Source organism: Chlorocebus sabaeus, chromosome 22 (genome assembly GCF_047675955.1).
Source record: "Chlorocebus sabaeus isolate Y175 chromosome 22, mChlSab1.0.hap1, whole genome shotgun sequence".
NCBI classification, from domain to species: domain Eukaryota; kingdom Metazoa; phylum Chordata; class Mammalia; order Primates; family Cercopithecidae; genus Chlorocebus; species Chlorocebus sabaeus.
The window spans coordinates 12,943,196-12,965,297 of record NC_132925.1 but is presented as its reverse complement, the minus strand read 5'-3'; the positions used below and the strand labels follow the sequence as shown (position 1 = coordinate 12,965,297).

Here is a 22,102-nt window from a genome sequence, read left to right as displayed (position 1 = left end):
ATGGGGGAAAATTTTTGCAATCTACTCGTCTGACAAAGGGCTAATATCCAGAACCTACAAAGAACTCAAACAAATTTACAAGAATAAAACAAACAACTCCATCAAAAAGTGGGCAAAGGATATGAACAGACACTTCTCAAAAGAAGACATTCATACAGCCAACAGACACATGAAAAAATGCTCATCATCACTCACCATCAGAGAATTGCAAATCAAAACCACAATGAGATACCATCTCACACCAATTAGAATAGCAATCATTAAAAAATCAGGCAGCAACAGGTGCTGGAGAGGATGTCGAGAAATAGGAACACTTTTACACTGTTGTTGGGACTGTAAACTAGTTCAACCATTGTGGAAAACAGTGTGGCGATTCCTTAAGGATCTAGAACTAGAAATACCATTTGACCCAGCCATCCCATTACTGGGTATATACCCAAAGGATTATAAATCATACTGGTATAAAGACACATGCACACGTATGTTTATTGCAGCACTATTCACAATAGCAAAGACTTGGAGTCAACCCAAGTCTCTATCAGTGACAGACTGGATTAAGAAAATGTGGCACATATACACCATGGAATACTATGCAGCCATAAAAAAGGATGAGAGGACGAGTTCATGTCCTTTGCAGGGACATGGATGCAGCTGGAAACCATCATTCTCAGCAAACTATCGCAAGGACAGAAAACCAAACACCTCATGTTCTCACTCATAGGTGGGAATTGAACAATGAGATCACTTGGACACAGGAAGGGGAACATCACACACTGGGGCCTATTGTGGGAAGAGGAGATTGGGGAGGGATAGCATTAGGAGATATACGTAATGTAAATGTCGAGTTAATGGATACAGCACACCAACATGGCACATGTATACATATGTAGCAAACCTGCCTATTGTGCACATGTACCCTAGAACTTAAAGTATAATAATAAAAAAAAGAAAAAAAAACTATGTAATGTGTCAAAACCAAAAGTTATAAGAATATCGTATATAATAATTTGCTATATTAGCATAAATATGTTATAATGTAGAATGTAAATGCATTCTATTATTTAAATGATCAGTTTGGGATTTAAATTAAGTATAATGGAGACTAGAAACAGAATAATTTGTTTTCATTCCTATAAGCCTGCAACCTGTATATCATTAAACACATGCCCACTCAAAATTCACTCACATATATAAACATAAAAATATAATTATAAATGTATAGAAACATCAGAAAAGTAACACTACATCTGCTTCTTAATTTTTATTGGATAATGGCATTTTCTGGTTTAACAAATATTAAGTTCTAAGCTTTCTGGTGTAATATATTTTAAAATTCTTAAGTGTTGCTGCCATTCTAACATAATGGCACTTTCAAAAAAGTAAAAAGAAAAATCTGATACATGTTCGCGTTTGTCTTATACTTCTGAGATGCTGACTGGAACACCACCAATTTCAAAGAAAACCTAGGTTCAGTTTAAATAGCTGAAAGAGAAACTGATCCTTCCTGAAATGACCCTCACATAGTCACCTATATCTTTGCAGGATACTGTCTACAATTTTTATATAAGGACGTAGAATAAGCAACAAAAATAAGACTGCTCTAATTCACTTTATGAATATGGACGTATACAAAATTTTCAAAAGCTTGCCAGAGCTGAGAAAAGAGCAATTCCCCATTTTTATCCCTGTTCCCTTTTCCACAATGTTCTATGTTTAATTATTTCTTTTGTGTTTTAATTAAGAGTATTTTAATGAAGTCTGTTTTAGTTAATTGCTTCTGCATTAATCTCCCCCACTAAGTTGTGAACAAGTTGAGAAAAGGAATCTGTCTAATTCATATTTGAATTCTCTCACACAGAGCTTTGCAACGATTACAGGTTCAAACTAACTAGGGAATGAATTAAGGCAAATATAAGAGGTCTGTTCTTTGTTACTTGTTATTTTGCCGTTTCAGGCTGTGTCCTCTTTTCTTATAGTGGGTTATGGATAGTCGTGGACAGGATGGGTCTCCATTTGTGAAATCGTTTGGGCAAGTATACAAGTCAACTTGTTACTGGGTCAAGCTTGCACACCTGCCCTTTGATTTCAACCTGGAAAACGGGAAAAAAAGGTCCTCACAATAATCTGGCCATTTGCTATTTAGAGTCTGAGTGGATCTTAAGTCAAGATGTTAATTTTGCTTGGCGTATTAACTCATTCTCCTTTTATTGGCCTTGGTGTATGCTTGAGATAATACTTTCTGTTGCTCAAAAAAAGATAAAATTATGACGTCCAATTTTTGTTTCCAACTACCTAGGTAATTTACATTCAAGTGAAAAAAAAATTTCGTATAAAGTACAAATTTTCTGCATTTTTTGGAAAATTTGTGTTCTATTTGGTCTGAGTATTTAGTTCCTACTAAAAATGTGAATTTTTAAGCTAAAAATAACTGCTGCTCTCCTGGACTTCTTGCAGTACCTTTCTAACTCCAGAACTTCTGTTGAAATTACTTGGATAATTCCATACATAGGAAATCTGCTGTGGGTCCTAATGATTTTTATTCCAGAATTGTATAAGTTCATGATTTTTCCTGGACATGTCCCAAAATGGATGAAGTAAGTGACCATTTTTATTTTTAACAATATAAAGAGTACTAATTCAATTTGACTGTCACAACTGAAAATTGTGTGTTCCATGAAGAGTTTTATTGTGTAGATCTCACTAAATCTAGTCATTCCATTATATTCTTTTCTACTGCCTTTTGAGCATGACTTTTATATAAACTCCCACTCTACCCACTTGGTATGTGGCAACAGCATTATTTTTCCCTGCTGGAGTTCATCCTCTAATTTCTTTGAGTTTCAGAGAACTGTCACTGCATTTTGACTTTTAGTTTGGGGGTTAAAAATGCAGTAGAAAAGGAGAGATAGCAAGACCTGCCCTACATTGTCAGGTGAATAAACCAGCATGAGAAGATAGTGCCAGGCAAACTTGGTTGCAAGTGTTGTCTCCTGGCAATATAGATATAAATGTTAAACTTGTATAACATCTGACTGCAAATATCTAGAAGATTTGCTTGATAACTTTCGTAAAGGATGACGCCATGCTAGTAAAATTAGTTTTCATCTTCAGACTTAGTGTTTATGCTTTTCCTTACTAAGGTGTCAAAGTTCAAGTCATCTGTTTTAGCTATTTCAATTCTATTTTCATTAAGGTCCCTATTCTCATCCCCTCTTCCAGATATTTTAGGTTCTCCTTTTTCCTTGAGGCAAAACTGCAAGGAGCAGCCTAATCAATTAATGGCAAATGTACTGTCTAACATATTATTACTAAATAAAACACTTTGAAAGCATAGAAAGTTTAAAAAATATCCAAAAACCTTCCATACATACCTCAATGGTAGTACTTAGCGGTCTTCCTTTTTTGAACCAATTGTAAGATTCTCGGGAGTATGAGCCACGTTCTGTTCTTTGAGTCCCCAGTGCTTAATGCTTGGCAAGAAGGTAAAATTAAAAATATTTATTATTAGATCAGTCAGTGGTTCCCAACTGGGGATGATTTTCCCCCAGGGGGATATTTGGCAATGTCTAGGAACATTTTTGGTTGTCACAACTGAGGAGAGTTGCTACTACATCTAGTGAGTAGAAACCTGTACTGATGCTAAGCATTGTATAATACATAGGGCAATCCTTTCCAAGAAAGAATTATCTATCCCAAAATGTCAATAGTACCTAGATTGAGAAACTCTGAATTAAATGATGTGTTCATATTCTCAAAGAATTCAAGAAATTAAGTCATATTCAGCTATAGTTACCAGTTTTCATAAATTACCCTGATTATCTCAATAACAAAAACAGTGTAGAACAGAATTTGTGATATTACAAAATGACTTCTGAGATAAAATTTTAAAATAATGTCAATGCATGGAGTGATTAAATGACTGAATTTGTGTTTGAACAGTTTTGAACTAATGGAAAATGCCATTCTGAACTTGCTTGTGGTATGAGTAATAGTACCTTTCTATATCCAGCTTATTCAGTTTGTTAGAACAGAATGCACTTTAAGTTAATACTGCTTTTAGCAAGTTGGCCTTTATTTGTTCCATATCCATAGAGGGGTCTACAACTTATCCTGACCTGGCTTAAGTGCCATTGATCACAAGAAGCGAGGATCAAAATAAGGTGAATGGATTATTTAAAAATGATCATTACTATACTATTGTATACAACAGTGTCAATGGCAGCCCCATCCTGCCAGCAGGTCAACATTGTGACTTTATTCTGGAAGGACAACTTATAAATTAAGCAGTTGACCTTTACGTCAGTCAGTCAACATTGGGCGATCTAGGTCTGCCAAAGACATTAACTTTGAGCAATGACCACTTCACCAAAGGCAGAAATGCAGTATTTATAAACCTCTCATTGTTGTCTTTGCCAAACTCTCCGTGACATTGTCTAGTTATCATTTTTTTGGCATCGATTAAAAGGCAGGAAATGATAATCAATTGCCTAGAACATTACCTGTAAAAAATATAATGTCCCAGAAGTTAAAAGATATACAAAATGAAAATTCTAAGCAATGTGCCTTGTCTATTTTACAACTTTTTGCATCAGAGCACTACAAGAGATTAGAACTGAAAAGTCTTCAGTGATATTTTTATTTTTCCACTTTCTTATTGCACAGATGTAGAAATAAGGCCCTGAGACCAAGCAACTTCTACCAGGTCATACACATACTGGACTCTCTTGAGTAATTATCACTTCTCATTATCGAGTTAAACGGTCTATGCATTATATAATAAGGCCACATAACTGAAAAGATGAGTTAGACAATATTGTATTTATAACTGAAATATGACATGCAGTGAATGTTACCGCATTTAAGATACTCTCTCCAACTGTGGCAAAAGTAGGAAGTAATCAGAACTTCAAATGATAATAGCATTGACCTAAGTAGTAATCTTGTGTATCTGTTTGAAAAAAAGTCTTATTTAACACAATTATTGCATACTTATTAAACACTTAGAGCAGGTTGGAGACAAGTACAAATTAGGCAAAGGTACAACACTAAGGGAGTTTACAGACAATTGATAATATTAGAAAAGATGTTTGCATAAGGTAGTGTACACCCAAGTCAGGATAACTTGGGAAGGGTTTATTTGCGGATGGACTTATTACCAAGGTGGGGGCATGGTGTAAGAAAACTCAAGTACAGTAGAAGTACCAGTAGTCCAGAAAGCGCCAAACTTGGTCTCAATGTAGTGGGGAGGGAGAAGTCACCTTAAACTAGAAAGAGAGAGAGTCATTAAAATACAGATAGCTCCAGAAACAAAATACCTTAACAATTATTCAAGCTGGTATATTGGTAGAAGGACTGCATTAAATGGTGTGTTGTGTCAGTTGTGGTGTGTGAGAAATATTGAGTAAAGGTAGCTATAAGGACGTAAAACTTGTGGGTCAGCTAAGTGCTGTTGCCTTAGAAAAAAGAAAGGGAAAGACTCAGAGTGGTTAATTGATAACTGAAAGCTAAGTGTGAAGCTAGGGGACTTTTACCACATAAAGAAATTTTCACTTTCTGGAGTCAGAGAAAGCTGAGGACTAGGTCCAGGACTTAATCACAGGAGTGACAGAGCTTCAAAGATGGTTTAACTCTTAATATAAGTAGGTTTGCTGTGCTGAGACCAAGACCCCAGTTAGGAAAGAATGTGACCTTGACACATGGGATGGGGACATCTAGATTTATCGGACCTAGAATTCCCTAAATTCCCCTAAGCCTTGAGGGTTGAAGTGGCTTACTCCTTCTTATTTAGGGCTAATAGTCTACCCTTCTTTTGAAGATGGTGAAAGGGCTTCCTTCGTGCACCTCAAGATTTGTCCCCAGTTCTCCTATTGGTCTCTAGGGTTATGTCATGATATAACCCAGCTAGAGACAAACAGGGCCTAAAAAGGAGGGAAATTGAGAATACGTCAAAAGAACTGTAAGGACCTAATCACCATGATTATGCATGGGATGAGAATCTAAGGACTCTTGTTCAAGGGACAGGGTTGAAGGGAGAGAGGAGACAAGAAGGAGAGTCACCGTTTTGGCAGAGTTCATTAAATCTGATCAGGAAAATCCAGTAGGTCTGTTGTCACATAGTGGTGGCAAGAAGAAACATATTTAGCATTCAGGTAGTACATTTAGTTTCTCTTGATATTCTCTTGCCCAATATTGGTGAATGGACGAATGCAACAACCTTAATATGATAAGAACGTGAGGAATAAGGGCTCAAATTTCTCAGAGATTATGGTATTCATCATGCCAGGAAGATCAGCAAAGCTGCTAGTCAATGTTGAAGGGAAGCGAATATAGAATGAATGATTGAGGAGAAAAACAAAAAGAATGTTTGTGGTTCTAAGACCCGTCATAGCAGTAATGTACATGGTTTTCTCACGAATCCTCTTCAACCAAATTTCTCTAAGAAGAGAGGTTGACTAGAGTCCTGGGCTAACTGTTCTCTGAAGTTTTAAATTAAATGGTGCCAAGTAATTCAAGCAGTAGGCTTATCCAAGCTCTCCCTTCAAGAATGTAGCTGCTACAAGAACTGTCTGCATAGCTAGTCCTCATCTGCCAGCCCCATGCTGGGCTTGCCTTGGCTGCAGACAGGTACATTGCTCAAGGTCATACCTTCTTCTAGGGGCAGCCTGCATCTGGTAATCACTACAGGGCTGTAAATGTTTGGCTCTCTCACTCCAGTTCAGGATAAATATAAATGGTTATTCTGACTGCAGTTGGTTTGGCTGATGCCTCCACTGAGACTGTATCGCAGTTCAACTTCTCCCTCTGCCTAGCTGCTTTATTTATTACCAAAGAAGTTGAACCCAACAGCACTCTAATAAAATGCTTGCACTCTAAACTCCATCTCAGAATGGTTTTCCAAGGGACCTAGACTTGCAACAGCTGGTGAGGTGTTTATTTGTGTCGTTAGGTGGAAATATCAGAAATATTGGTAAAAAAGCACTTAAAATATATGTTGGACAGTTTTTATATAGATGTTCTATAAATAACTGCTACTCTGCCTGACCTCTATGTCTTACTCCATTGCAGACCTTGTTTGCATTAATTTTTTTTTGCACTAGACTAAGATTTATTTATGCTTAACGGTCATCAAGATCTAATAGTATATTCTTATTAATAAGCTTCATAATTTCCTAATATTTCAGAAATCCACAAAGTGGCATTTACATAATGATCCTAAAACTTGCACAAAATTATAGTTGCTAGTATAAAATCAATTAAATATCATAACCCTATAATTTACCTTATTGTTAGTTTAGTGCAGTAATAATTAAGAGATTAAGTCTACATATACAGCACTTTTTTGAGAACCTGATATTAAAATGAATACCTGATTCATGTCATTAAACAGCTTATAGTTTAATTTAGTTATTTTCAAACAACAATACATGAGAAAACATAGAGTCCATGGCCCTACCCACCAAAAGTTCTGATTTAGCCTGCCTGGGAGATGGGTGCAGAAGTCAGCATTGACAAGGAGGGTGCTCTGATTTATGAGCTAGAGAGAGCAGACTGAAAAGCCTTGGGTTACACAGACATATCACTGCTGGTGCTTTGAGCTTTTCCCTGTTTTCTCACCTCATGCAAAGTAACAGTAGGTCATAGTGTCTATGCACTAATTTTTATTTCACATTATCATAATCTCTCTCTCATTACTTTTAATATTCTCATTGTTCAAAATGCAGGTTTATCATGCTAATTACCAGTATGTTATGCATCAGTTCTGTCAGTACTAGTATACATTTTAGGCAAGTGTTGCAAAACTAAAAATTCGTTCAGCTTTGCCTGTTAAGGAATTGTTATAACCCAAAATGCTTGCACTCTAAACTCCATCTCAGAATGATTTTCCATTCTGAAATGGAAATGCTCTTCTAGACACAGTATTCCTGCCTAATTCCTTTACATTTAGCACATCAGTTTCATGGAAATATATAGGTAGATTTTCTGAAGATCACATGTCTAAGATAGCAGCTGTTTTTAACCTGAGGGTCATGATAAAAACATTCTCTTTGCTGTTTATAAAAGACTTTAACATAGAATCAATCACATGTTTAAAACTGATAAGGTGTCTTAATAAACCATTAAATACTAAATTTTGAATATTTTCACACTCATAGAAATTCTTTTCCAGTTTACCTCTGAAAGCATGTGATATTATACCAACGTTAGATCTTCACATTTACTGCAATTTTCAACCTAGGTGCCTATTGTTTCTGAAAAATCTCTTTCATCTTTTCTAGGTTCTTCGTTTCATAAAACCATTGATAACTGGCTTGCCAAAGACACTTTGCATATTATTCTCCTTTTCTATTCATTTTGTTTATAATTTTGTTGATTTCTCAAGTAATTGTTATTATTTGTTTAATCCGTTTACTTCAAATTAATTTTCTTCTTTTATCTGATTTTCTGTAGTGAAAGATTAGATTGTTGATTTTAGATTTTTGTTCTTTTGGGATATATGGAGTCAACGTTAAAAATTTTTCCTGTAAGTAGGCCAGGCTCAGTAGCTCACGCCTGTAATCCCAGCACTTCAAGAGGCCGAGGTGAGCAGATCACTTAAGGTCAGGAGTTCGAGACCAGCCTGGCCAACGTGGTGAAATTCTGTCTCTACTAAAAATACAAAAACTAGCCAGGTATGGTGGCGGGCACCTGTAATCCAAGCTACTCAGGAGGCTAAGGCAGGGGTATCGCTTGAACCCTGGAGGCAGAGGTTGCAGTGAGCCAAGATCGTGCCATTGCACTCCAGTCTGGGTGACAAGAGCGAAACTCCATCTCAGAAAAAAGAAAAAACATTCTGTAAGTATTACATTCCACACATTTTGATGTTGTGTTTTATTTTAATTTAGTTTAAGGTATTTTTAAATTTTTCTTGAGATGTATTTGGTCCAGGTGTTATTTAACAGTGTTTTCAGTCTACAAAACTTTTGGAAATGTGCAGGTATATTTATGTTATTGATTCTAGTTTAATTCCATTGTGTTCTGAAAACATGTTTTGAATGATTTCTGTACTTTTGTATTTATTAAGATGTGTTACATGGCTCAGAATATGGTTTATCTTGGTTAATATTCTGTATGAGCTTGAGAAAAAATGTGCATTCTGCTGTTGTTATATGAAGTATTTTCTGTCAATTAAATCCAGTTGATTGATGGTGCTATATAGTTTAACTATGTCCTTACTGATTTTCTGCTTGCTGGATCTGTCCATTACATGTAGCAAGGTGTTGGCATCTCCAACTATAAAGGTGGATTCTACTATTTCTCCTTGCAGCTCTATCACATTGTAGATGAGGAACATGCAACAGATAGAGGAGAAATAACTTGCCCATGTTCCATGACTGTAAGTTTATGTTTTCAGATCATGATGGGGGAGCTAACTTGTTAACCTAACAAATAATACTTATTTGCATGCTCAGGAACGAATAAAATTGTAATTTACAAGTGTTCTGGGCAAATGTTGTTCCACCAAAAGATATCTCCACTAGGAACCTCAGAATTTGATCTTATTTGGAATAAGGGTTATTGCGTATGTACTTAAGGATTTTGAGATGAGATCATCCCGAATTACAATGGGTCCTCAGCCCAATAACCTTTGCTTGTATAAGAATAAGCACAGGGACATTTGAGACACAGAGAAACAGAGGAGGAGGCCATGTGAAAATGGAGACAGAGATTGGAATAATTCATCTACAAGCTAAGGGACACTAACAATTGCCCACAGTCACTAGAAGCTGGGAGAGAGACAAGGGATGGGTTCTCCCTCGAGCCTACAAAAGGAACCAACCCTGCCACCCTTAGTTTTGGACCCGAGAACTATGAGAGAAAAAGCTTCAGGTGTTTTGAGATACTCAGTTTGTGGTAATTTATTATGTCAGCTTTAGGAAGCAAAAATGAATATATAAGTACTTCACAAATTGTTTAGCTCAGTCGTATGGTAAGCTAAATCCATTAGCATTTTCTTGTTGAAATATTGACCTGAAAAAGACACAGAGAAAACTAAAACTAACAGAACTCTGTGTGTATGTGTGTGTGTGTGTTAAATAAAACATAAGGACATTAATTAGTGATTTAAAAATTATTCTCCATTAATCACCTTATAATATATCAGGCTTTAGAAAGCAATTTGATTTCAATTAGAAAAACAGGAAAAACTTCATAACGTTAGTAGTAATTATAATTTGTAATTATCCCATTTATCTTGGTTTATTGGTAGTGTTGCCTATTGGAATATAAGCTCCTTAACATGTTGGTGACATTGTCAATCTTGTTTGTTGTATTGTCTCAGATATCCAGCAAAGGCATGTAATAACTTTAATAAATATGTGTCAAATGAAAGAAGGGTTGATTCTTAAAGAGAGATCTTTATTAGTATGATGCATTATATGGGAAAATAAGAATTATTTCATATATCTAATCAACAGAGTCAGGACAGCATCTACTGAAATATATCAAAGGTAACAAGGTGACCCTACCTATGGGGTTATTACCACTTGGACATAGGGCTTCATGGATCTGGAAATTGACTTTTTATCCCATATCACTTTTTGTGGTTATACCAACCACACTATTATTTTTCATAAAATTTTCTCTGTCTCATGGCTTTAGTGAAAGAAATATATCTAAATATAGTTGAGCATTTTGGTAAAGAATCTTATACTGCAGTTTTAGGAGAATGTAACATTGATTGTTAATATTCATGAAAAATGAATCATTTGTTTGCCCTCATTTCATGCACAGAATTCACCATGACATCAGTGGGAGCTTTTTACAACAATAAATCTGTGCCAAATAATAAATTACATTTCCTCATATTAAATTAAAATGTGCACATTGGAGAGGCTTAATTTTAAATTTCCATGACAAATGGAAATCTGGAAACTAACTAAATAAATAAATAAAAATAAAGAGAAAAGAAAAACTAAAATGCAGTTTAACTACAAAGAAATGGCCCAAGTTTTGACCCTCAGGATTTTCTTTGTCAGGTAGTTTTTTTTAAAAAACTAGTAACTGTTAACATAGGGGTTGCCAGAATGTTGTTTAATTCTTTCTAAAAGGAGGTAATTGGTATTTACATCACTTTTGGTAACTGAATATACATGGAATATTTCCACATGCAGAAGAACAGTAAGAAAAAAATCTCATAAGAAAGCGAATGAGATTAAACACACTAAAAACTCTCCTTCCAACATGTGAATATAACTCAGAATTTCAAACTATTCCGTTTTATAGTGAAAGCTTAGCTAAACCGAGTTAATGCAGCAATTTCTTACATTCTGGGATGCTACTTGTATTCCTACACACGGAAGTCCTGTAACACTCTACAGTTCTTGAAAGGGTCAGATAAAACCTTCAGATATTCTTTCATCACCATCATAAAACATCAGCTAAAGGTACAAAATGTCATGTTCCTATTCTTCTCTTATCAGTGTGAAGTTCTCAAAATAATCTTCACAGCCCAGGAAGCATCATGAAAATAGTATTCCCTCATTTCACTCCTAATAAGAATGGAAAACATCAGGTATTTTTTAAATCTTATCCCGGGCCACTGGTATAGGCATCACAGTGATTGATTTCATCCTGCAGTCTTCAGTTTACAGGAAATCCATATAAATCAACCAGAATATGGAAATTCATACCTCCCAGGGGTAACAGATTAACAGATTCTAAATTGGAGCAAAAAAGAAAGGTCAATAAGAAAGCATCAATGAGGAACAGGGGAAAAATATGCCAGACACTGAGTACTTTCTTTAGAGACTTACATTGTGGGTTATTATTATTTTTTTTTCTGACTCAAAATGACACAGCCTGGAGCTGGCAACCACAAATATGAATATTTGGGAGCCAACAGAATTACTGTCTTGAGAAAGTTTTTTGACTCACTGATTCTTTTCAGTATCTGAGATAAGCCATGGAAGCTCTCCCTCCAGAAATCTCTGTTTTCAGAAAGATTCTCACATCGCTTCAGAGAGAATTCTGCTACTGAAAGTAGAATCAGTGCATGGTTAGGCTAGCTTTCCATAAGGCAGAGAATTGAAACTAAAGAGGGGTTCCAAGAAGTCAGATGGAGACCAGCCAGACACAGCGAGTACAGAGTTTCTGTGCTTTGCCACAAGGTCTAAACATTTTCATCCTTTAAAGTATTTCCTAAAGACACAGTATCTCCAAAATTATTCATTTTACTCTAAGGTCAATCCGAGTGAGAATCTGGAATGAGGCCTCATGAAGTATACAAACCCAAAAAGAATTAGAAGTGTGTGTTATTCTTGAAAGGACCTCATATGTGATCTCTTGGATAGGAATTAGTGCAGCTAGTGGCGAAAAGTAGAGAAGGAGATATACAAAAAGCAATTTTTATTTTTTCATATACAAAACAACAATTGTTTGGTTGGCTAACCAAAGTGTATACTTGCAAAGTAGTTCTGCGGAACTACTTCAAGGAGGAACTTGAAGGAAGTTACATTTTTGAGCTAGGTACCACTGAAACTATCGTTCATGTTTATGGAAAGAAAAATATTTCTGAGCTATGTCATCAACTAGTGGACATGTGTTGGAATTGGTCATATGCTTTATTGAGTGATGAAACTAAATTAATGAATTAAGAAAGAAAACTGACAGAGCAATTTCTAAGACAGAGAAATGCAAACAGAAGCTGTGGCTTGTTTGGGGGTTGGGATTATTGGTAGACTCTCAAATGTATTATAGATAAAGGACACGAAGGAGGTGGCACTGTCAGCCAGTGCAGAAGAGACCTCATGTGCACGCACATTTTAATCAATCCACAATAAAATCTCTAATGAAAACAAAAGCAATTAATAGCTCTACACATCTTTTATATATTTCTTTTTCTACAAAATCAGATCTCTGGGTATCTTTTATTTAATTAACGAATGCTCTAGATGTTCATTTTACCTGCATTAGTTTCTTTTACTAATAAGCAGGGTTCCACTATTAGTGAAAGAGCTTCGTAATCTGCGTAAATAAAATATAGAGTTATTATATATTAAGACTTGTTTGTATACAAGGAAATGTTCTGGATACTTCGTAAATAATGCCTTTGCTTCTTACAAAAGCGTTGCAAGGTTAGTGTTGCTGTTATTATTATTATTGAATCAATTGAGAGACGTGGAGTTTACATATCTTACCAGAAAGCCCACAGATATGAAATGTTAGGGTTGAAGCTAAAATCGGTTTGCCTTCAAAATTATTTGAAGCCCATTCTATTAAGCCGTGTTTCCTATTATGGATATGCATAAATGAAAGGTCAGAGAATTTCAAAACATCAAGTTTTTTTTTTTTCCCCAGAAAGTGAAAATATAAAGCTTTTGATATCAGGTCAAAGGTGGAAAGAGCAAGTTTTACAACAACAAATTTACAAGTACCAAAAACTTGTGCAGGTTGTAAAATGAGCCACAGACTCCAATCCAGGCTGAAGTGATAACCAAAAAATATTTGCTTCTTTAAAAAATGCTCCTCTTATTGTAGAAAATAAAGGCTTCCCATAGTAAGGACGTTTGTTTATGCACATGGGCTATGAGTAAACAAATAACTCTTATCTCCATATGCATCAGAATATTTTATCTGAAGGCAAAAAGAACAGCGAAGTATATTAATAAAAAATGCTAAGAAAGAGAAAATAAAATTCTGTGTCTATTCATTCTGCAAACTGAAAGACTGAAAATAATTTGAAATGTTGAAGCTCAACATTCACTATTTGGGAAGATATATATATATATATTTTCTGAGAACAGCAGCCCATGATTATTGAACATGACATCGACACTGGTAGTATTCTTTGTTGAAAGAAACGAGCCATCATGGGCCATCAAGGGGGCAATGGCGGATTTAATGGGGCCATTTAAGCGGAGAACTTTCAGTCTTATTGCTGTTCATACCACATTATGCAGTAGCTTCTCCTTTATATCCAGCCTGTTCACTAAAATAGAATTCAGAGGGGAAAAAAGGAACCTGGAGGGACTGCTTGCTCCTGCAAAACCCTAATAAATTGTTCAATAGCCATTTAACACATACGCATGAAACTCTTTAGGAGAGATATGTGTTCAACTTTGTGTAACACCTGTCTAACACGGTTTAAAAGAATGTCAAGAGAAAAGATCAACTGATGGCAACGACGGAAAGGACATACAAGGTACACATTTGTATTACCGGCGCATTCCAATCCAGGCAAGACATAAACCAGGGTGCTGAAAGCCGTGTTGATCATGACAAGATTAGTGACCAGTGCCTTTCTTCTCCTCTGACAGCTTGCGGATGCAGGATGGATTTACGTGTCCCTGGAGGACAGGAAGGCATAAACAACGCTTGGCATCAGCATCATGAAGTGCTGATATCACCAGTTCAAGTCATCTGACTGAGCCAGAAAATTAGAATCCAAAACTTGATTTCGTAGCATACTGCCATGCAAATGAGGAAATATGACAGGTCTCAAAAGTGCCTCTGAATGTAGACCCTCTCACCCATTTTTTTTTTTTTTTCATTCTGAATGAGTATATTCAAAGAGAGAAAATATTGCAAGTACATCCTGGGCAACTGGGGAAATGAAGGTTTGAATATTGGCCCTGAAGTTGTAGACTAAGTGGTAATCAATGCTTCATAATAATAATAATAAGCTCCAATCACATGAAGGCAAAAACCAGTCCTAACCTGAAGATAACATATTTGTATGGTGGAATCGTGCCATCTCCTGCTTGGCAGCATAAGACTGACGAGCAAGCTGTGTTTGAGCTGTCAGATGCTCGGCCATCACTGTCAGCTCCACTTCTGACACTTCAGTTATGTCTGTATTTTGAGAAAGGCCAAAACACTGATGCTTCCTAAATCTATTTTCTGGCCCAGAGTTTCATTTTTTCATCAAAAACCTCATATATCAATAACCAGGAGAGAGATTACTCTTTTTGAAGGAAGGGAAGGATTTCTGAAATATAATCAATTTATTTCAGCATTTATTGTGCTTTTACTTGGTGATCATTACAATCTCGAAGGGGCACTTTTTTCAAAGAATAGGTTATTTATTTTATAGAACTATTTCATGATGCCATTTTCACCGTTATTGCAATACACTTCAGCATTTCAGGCTCAACAGTAGTTATTTTAATGTTTTCAAGGAGATAATCCATAAAAGCAGTATATTTTAAAATGTCTATATTTTATGCATTTATGTATGTATTTATTTGTTTGTTTGTTTTTTTGAGATAGTTTTTCATACTCCGTCGCCCAGGCTGGAGTGCAGTGGTGTGATCTCAGCTCACTGCAAACTCCGCCTCCCAGGTTCAAACAATTCTCATGCCTCAGCCTCCCGAGTAACCGGGATTAGAGGCACAGGCCACCATGGACAGCTAATTTTTGTATTTTTAGTAGCGACAGGGGTTTCACCGTGTTGGCCAGGCTGGTCTTGAACTCCTGACCTTAAGCGATACATCCGCCCTACCCTCCCAAAGTGCTGGGATTAGAGGCATGAGCCACTGCGCCCGACCAGTGTCTATATTTTATATTTGATTCTTTGTTTCCAATGTTATGTACCTACAAAACTAGTAAAATCTGTGTTTATTTGTGAACTTAATATTTTACCTAATGAACTTTATTTTATCAGACAAAGTCAACTAAAATATGTTGAATACTTGTATATATATTCAGCCTTATAAACTACATTCAGTTACCAAGTGATGTTAATAGTAATATTGATAACCAACAACAAAAAAAAACTAACTACTTATTGAGAGGCTACTACGTGCCAGACATGGGGTTAGGCAATTTGCATGCAAAATCAAAATTAATGTTTACACATTTGAAATAACTTCTTGGAAGATAAACCTAAATTAAGAAATATTCTTACCTCTCCTTTGAAATGGTTTCTCTTCACCTACATTATTTCATAAACATGAAGGTTAAGATTATCTTACTACCCATTTTAAGGGGAATGTGTGAAATGAGTAACTTCTCAGTGTTATCGTTTTCAAATTTCTGTCCTCTACTTAAGCACAAAAAAGTCTAGATAGTTTCACACTCAAACTTCCCAACATGAAATTTAATCACATTTCATGGAATAATGCCTTCCCTACTTGCTATGAACAATGAAATCAGAATTACTGCTTACTGGAAATTGTCTCACAGGGCTTTGGCCTCTGTGATGTGAATATAAGCATGGTAAAATATTAATTTTAGCCTAAGTTCTTTTTTTTAATTCTACTTGTGCAGTTAACATAAAAATCAAAATCTTTTGGCAAAAAAATAGAAGGATGAGAATGATAACTAGGATTTTCTTAGATGGGGAAAGATGGCAGGTTGCTGTTGACAACTTGAGATGGTTATAATAAAATAACACCAGAAAAACGTTAGGAGATTCATAATTGCTTGCTAAAAAATGAATTAAAGCCTCTAATTGTGGTACATTCCCAGTGTCTCAGGTACATCATCTTTTATTGGTATTTATAATATCTGTATTGACCTCTTTGACCTTGGCTACAAACATAGCTATTACTCCTTTACTGACTCTCTCTCTAGAGGGTGGTGGAAACTTACCAGTTTGCTCTGCTTTTCTGGCTTCAAAAGGAAGTTGGATACAGGTTCTCTTAATTACTCAATCCCACAAAATGTATATAGGGGCCTATAACTAACGGACTAGGGAGTGCTGATGGATAAGAAGCCCTCAATATCCATCGAACTCTCTGCTTTTTCTTTCTTTGGCATCCCAGGATGTTGAGATTCCTTCTGTGATACAAGAAACACGCATACATATGTACATGCGCACACATATAAATACTCAAATAAAGTTTAAAATTGCTCTGCAAGGATTCTTTCAAACGTTATCCTTCGAACCAGTCTGTCAATTTCTTCACTGTTCACACTGAAAATATAATAACTGATTAACTGCTCTAGGGTGTTGGCTAGGTCATTTCAGTAAAAAAATGAGGGAGAGTAGTAGTGTTACAAAGTGGAAAGCATCTTGATTATTATTTCACAACATTGTCTTATTACAAAAAAAAAAAACAAAACAAAAAAAACAAAAAAACAGAGAAAGAGAAAAGAGAAGTATACAAATTCAACTTACATCCTTTAGCGTATATTGCTTGTGATACACCTCCAAGCAAGGTGATATAATAACAAATCAAGGGACTTTACTTACCATGTCATCCAACACCCTTTACTCTGAAGGAAAGAACAAAAAAAGCACAAAGAACATAAATAGTTATTCTGATGTTACATACATCCTTCTGTCAAAAGGTATTCTAGAATATAGTTCTCCACTTTTTGGCTTATCTCATTGTCAACATTGTTACCAGTTTGAGGGATTCCTACGTGCTCCTGGACAAACCCTGGCCTGATTTTTCCCACTATGGCTTCCTCTCTAGTTTTTTCTCTTCGTCACTTAAAGAAATAAAACTAGGGATGATAATGTACACGTGGTAAAGTGTTTTCCTTTATAATTTCAAGGAATTAAACACTTCATACCTTCTTTCATATGGAATATTAATAGTAATAAACACAGGCATACCTTGGAGATATTGTGAGTTCACTTCCAGATCACCTCAAAAAGGTAAATATTGCGATAAAGCAAGTCACACAATTTTTCTTCATTTCCCAGGACATAAGAGAATTATGTTTATACAATATTGTAGCCTGTTCTGTGTTCAACAGCACACAGTATGAAAAACAATGCATGTATCTTAATTTAAAAATACTTTATTATTTAAAAAAATGCTTATGATCACCTGAGCCTTCAGAGAGTCATAGTGGAAAGTCTTAGCTAGTGGAAGATGTTCCCTCAATGCTGATGGCTGCTTATAGATTAGGATGGTGTTGCTAAAGGTTGTGGTGGCTGTAGGGATTTCTGAAAAGAAAACAACTACAAAGTTTGCCTCATCAATTGACTTTTCCTTTCTTGAAAGGTTTCTCTGTAGCATGTAATGATGTTTGGTAGCATTTCACCCACAGTAAAACGTCTTTCAAAATTGGAGTCAATCTTCTGAAACCCTTCCACTGCTGTCTTAACTAAGTTATGTAATTTTAACTTGCAACATTCATCATTTTAAAGGAGTATATAAAAACTGTCAAAATGGGTCAGAAACAAGGTTTGCAATGCTCATAATTATCTTCAACATTGGCAATGTTTAACCTTTTGAGTCAGTTTCAACAGAGTCAGTCTATCAGAACAGTGTTGTTTTTGATTTTAAAAAAGCAAATTATTTTTCTATTTACAATTTTTAGAAAAGGTTTAATGTAAAAATATTTTTCTTCTTTATATATTTCCCTGCCATGGTAATGTTAAAACATATCAAGATCCTCCTCGGACTTTAAGGGGGAAAAGCATAACATTCCATTTTAGTTGAAGCATTCCTTCACATAGCCAACATATTTTTTCTAGGCACTCTAAGAACTCTTCAGGATACTACAGGAGAAATGTTCCTCTTGCCTACTGATCTGTTAGTCATTTTTTCCCTCAAACTTTTCTAAATTGAACATTGTTATAACTGTTTTTTAATTTAATTTTCCATGGTTCAGTCCTCAAGTTATTTTTCTTTTATTTGGAAACACTCCTTCAGTTTCAACTTGCTGAGCAGGCAAGCAACTGCTTCTGGCTTCTATGGAAACTGGAATCCTGTGGCTGCGTATAGGCATTCTGGTTCCACCAACTTTTGTTGGGTTGTGATATCCAGTGATTTAGGTGGAAAAGTACAAGGTATTCTTCCATGATGGATATGATATGGTAATAACAGGCTGGGATCTGATGGGACCCAGGGAACTGAGAGACTGGAAGATACATCAAGAAGGCCACAATGGGTTTTATACAAATTGTATGCTGTCCTAGTAACTTTTCCATCACAGACCTTATAGATCAGGAGTGAAGAATCTTCTGCTGCATGATATAACTAGTAGGAACCTTCCTGCAAGCTACTTAATTTCTTTAGAATGTGTTGGAGGATGTTAAAAAAATTGGAAATCTTGCGTGCTGAAAGCTTTTCTTTTAATTCTTCTGAGGTAATATATTCCAGTAGAAAAAGCTTTGAAGTAAAAGCATTGATATGCCCAACATAAAATGAGCTGTTGGAATGCAACAAACTTTCAGTCCATAAGTGACAAAGTTCACTTTCAATCAGAGCTTCAACTCCATAACAAGCTTGATACTCTACTTTTGATAGTACGTACAACGGAAATTGTCTTCTGATTTTCTTCTGTTTTTTTGTTAGAACACGGTCTTGTCTCTATCCTCTGGACGCTGCGGCACATGAGAAACAACAGGTCTTGCAGGCTAAATAAATTATAAACAAAACTTCCTTCTTGAGGAACTAGGTGAATGCCTAGTATATATGTATCTTCAACATAGTCCTGAAGTTCATAGGACAACCGTCCTTTGGGCTTCTGAAATGCAGAAGGCCATCCAGATTTCAGTCAACTAGAGCTATCTGAAGGAACAGACAATTGCTGAGAAACAGAAGACTGTTTAGAATTTTCTAAATTCATTAAGGACAATTCGGGTACTTTTCTGGAAATTGACTTTAAGAGCTTATCCTGCATTTTTAAAATTTCTCCAACTGGATCATGTGTTTTATATACTCATTTGATAAGATTTTTACAAAACACATGACTCTGAAGGCCTACAAGCAGTATGTCTGGTTTCCTACAGAAGCCTGTCCTGAGGAAGAATTTGGACTGACTGGAGTTAGAACCCAAAACATCTGTCTTTCCATCACTATTATTTTTACACTCCATATCAATGATTAAACACTCCTCATCTGTATCACAGTTGAAGAGAACTGTATCTTCAGTTTTAGCTGCTTCTGATCTAACAGTCTTTTCCTTTGAGTTGTCCAGGTTTTCCAGAACATTGGGTCTTTCACCATCAGCATGTACCATGTCTACCGTCATATCATTTTCATTAGAAGTTTCAATTTCCTAAGAATTTTCTAACTGTAAGGCATCAGATGTTTTCAAGTCACTATCTTGCTTCAAAAACTTGTCAGAATTTGATACCTTATCACCACATGATTCAAATCCCTGATTATCTTTATTTTTGCACTCTTCAAGGTCACCATCCATACCAGTGACCAATTGTTTCTCCTTTTGCAATTGTTCCATCAGAATCTGAGATAAACTTCTAGAATTAGCAGTAATGTCTGGTGCACTTGTTGCCACAAATGTAGTTACTGCTTTGGGGGCTGCAGGAGCATCTGTCATGTTAGGTACTGTGGAAGCTCTTGCTGGAATTGGTGACTTTGATGCTTTGGTGGTGGTTACTCCAAAAGTTTCAAGTTCTGTGATGTCATCATCAAAATCCAGATGCAAGTTTTCAAGAGTCTCAATTTTTCAGCACTCATTGACTTCACGGGACATGTCCATTTCAGATATAAACTCTTCAGGTTTGTCCATAAAGACTGCAGATACTGGAACAGATGTGTTCTGGGGTATCATAAATTTTAATGGAACTTCATGAAAGATTTGATTTCTCTCACAGTTACTTTATTTTGGGGAAGTGGTGAATTAATATATATTACTTTAACTGGTTTTGAACCTGCAACAGGTATTACTTGAATCAATACTGGATGTTCCCACTGTTCCTTGTACATTGGTCCATGATTATTTAATAAGGTAAATAATGATTGACTAGTTAGAGCTAGCTGAGGGTGATATCTTGAAACAAGCTTCTCTGCATTTGGATCTTTTCTAATATCATAATGCATAGTTTCAGCTGTTTGTTCTGGCAATTCAATGGTAGATATATCATCTTTTGAGAGCTGCAACATTATAGGCATTGAGGGAAATACTGTTTTCACATATTTTACCCTGCCCAATGCAGAAAGAGTTTTTTCTAACTTTAATTCCATCTCTACTTTGAATGGGAAGAATACCATTAAGCTGGTGACCTCGTGGAGAGTATAGAATTCTAGGTACTTTTTCACTTGTTCAATGCAAGCTCTTAAAATATTCTCTGGAAAGAGACAAACTTCACTGGAAAGCATGTTATAATCCTGTGCACATTTCCTTGCAGAATTCTGCAAAAACTTTAGGAACCCAGTACTTCTTCATTCACATTTTTTTTTTCATATCCAAGGAGTGCAAGAAGTCGTTTGTATTTATTCCAACAGCTTTGAAATTTGCAGGAATCTTTGCATATTTAATCAACAAGTCCATATAACTCCTCTGCTCGCTCTGTTCGATAAAACACATAGTTCTTTTACACTTGGAGCCATGGAAAGATCTTTATAATTTTCTCAAGAGAAAAATGTCTTAAGGTCATTTTTGAGGAAAATATCCCAATTCAGTCCTGATTCACTTATGACCATCTTGGAGCTCATCTTCCTAGATTTCTGCTTCACTCTAGCTCACAGTTCACAGCTGCCTGGCTGCAAGGGCTTCAGTGGAGGCAGGATCCCTCCAGAATTTACTCAACTCATGGTTCGCGGTGGCTCTTGCCCAGGCTGCGGCCACATACCACACACGCTCCTCCCCGCTCCTCACATTGTCGCGTGCACCTGGGAAAGCCATATTTAAAAGACGTGGCCCAAATTATGTAATTTTTGTTGTCATTTTGATAATGTTCATAGCATTTTCCCTAGGAATAAATTTCATCTCCAAACCACTTATTTAGGTTATTCATAAGAAGCAACTCCTCATCTGTTCAAGTTTTACCACAAGGACGTAGTAGTTCAGTCACATCTTCAGATTCCACTTCTAATTCTAATTCCCTTGACATTTTTACCAGATCTGTAGTTACTTCCTTGATTCAAGTCTTGAACTTCTCAAAGTCAACCATGAGGTTTGGAATCCTCTTTTTCTAAGCTCCTGTTAATGTTGATATTTGTCCTTCTTAAATGAATCACAAATGTTTTTAAGCATCTAGGAGAATGAATCCTTTCCAGGAGATTTCCAATTTACTTTGCAGATTTAAGTGATTTTTCAGGTCTATCAGAGGAATCACTGTGACTACTATTTATGGCAGCTGTAGCCTTACGAAATATATTTATTAAATAATAAGACCTGAAGGTCAAATTATTTCTTGACTCATGGGCTGCAGAATAGATGTGTTGGGAGGCATAAAAACATTAGTCTACTCGTA

The 22,102-nt window shown here is 35.9% G+C and overlaps 1 pseudogene; it reads right to left on the bottom strand.

Annotated features, from left to right (window-relative positions):
• Positions 1-18,552: 18,552 nt before the first annotated feature.
• LOC103228690 (little elongation complex subunit 2 pseudogene) lies at positions 18,553-21,341 on the bottom strand (annotated as a pseudogene).
• Between the last annotated feature and the right edge of the window lie 761 nt (positions 21,342-22,102).